Genomic DNA, 711 nt, shown 5'->3' on the forward strand with positions numbered 1-711 from the left:
GTAAAAGTACGTGACTGTGTTCATTCACAGTTAGTACCAATGAATGGCATACAAATCCCGTTCCCAAAATATGCTCCAGCCGGGCCTCAGGTGTTCCATGAAGGAATGGTATCAAATTGGAGCTTAGTGTACTGTGAACAGGCTGTGTACAGAGGCTATCATTTGTGCCAGACAGAACGTATTAGGATTTTTTAATTACAGTTGTTTATCAGCTGTCGGTTGTGGAAATTCCTTTTCTCGGTAACGAGATGGCTATGGGAAGTGTGTAGGACAAAGGGCCGTTTTTTTTTGGGGGGGGAGGGGGGCGACACAATCCCACCGACCCGAAAATGTGAAATCGAGTTCGTTGAAGGAAATTTGCTTGGGTCTGCCCTAAAATATCATTGTGAACGAAACGGATCGGGATTGGGGTACGTTCCCAATCGAAAATAGTTTTACGAAACAAAAAAAAAATGAAATCTTTTATTTATTTATACTGTGACATTTAGATTCATCAGCCGGCTTCTCTTGGCGGTGCTGTGAGAAGGTCGATTGCTTTTGTGTTTTTTTCTGTTTTTCTTTTCGTTTATTCTATTTTGTTCTCTTTTTTTCCTCTTTTTTTTAATCTCTTATTTTCTCCTTTTATTCGTTAACCTTTTTTTGATATTGCCTCCTATACCTTCCTTCATTCTCTTTTTTTCTGCATCTATTTGTTTTTCTTGCTCTTTCATT

This window comes from Penaeus monodon, chromosome 30 (genome assembly GCF_015228065.2).
Source record: "Penaeus monodon isolate SGIC_2016 chromosome 30, NSTDA_Pmon_1, whole genome shotgun sequence".
NCBI lineage: Eukaryota > Metazoa > Arthropoda > Malacostraca > Decapoda > Penaeidae > Penaeus > Penaeus monodon.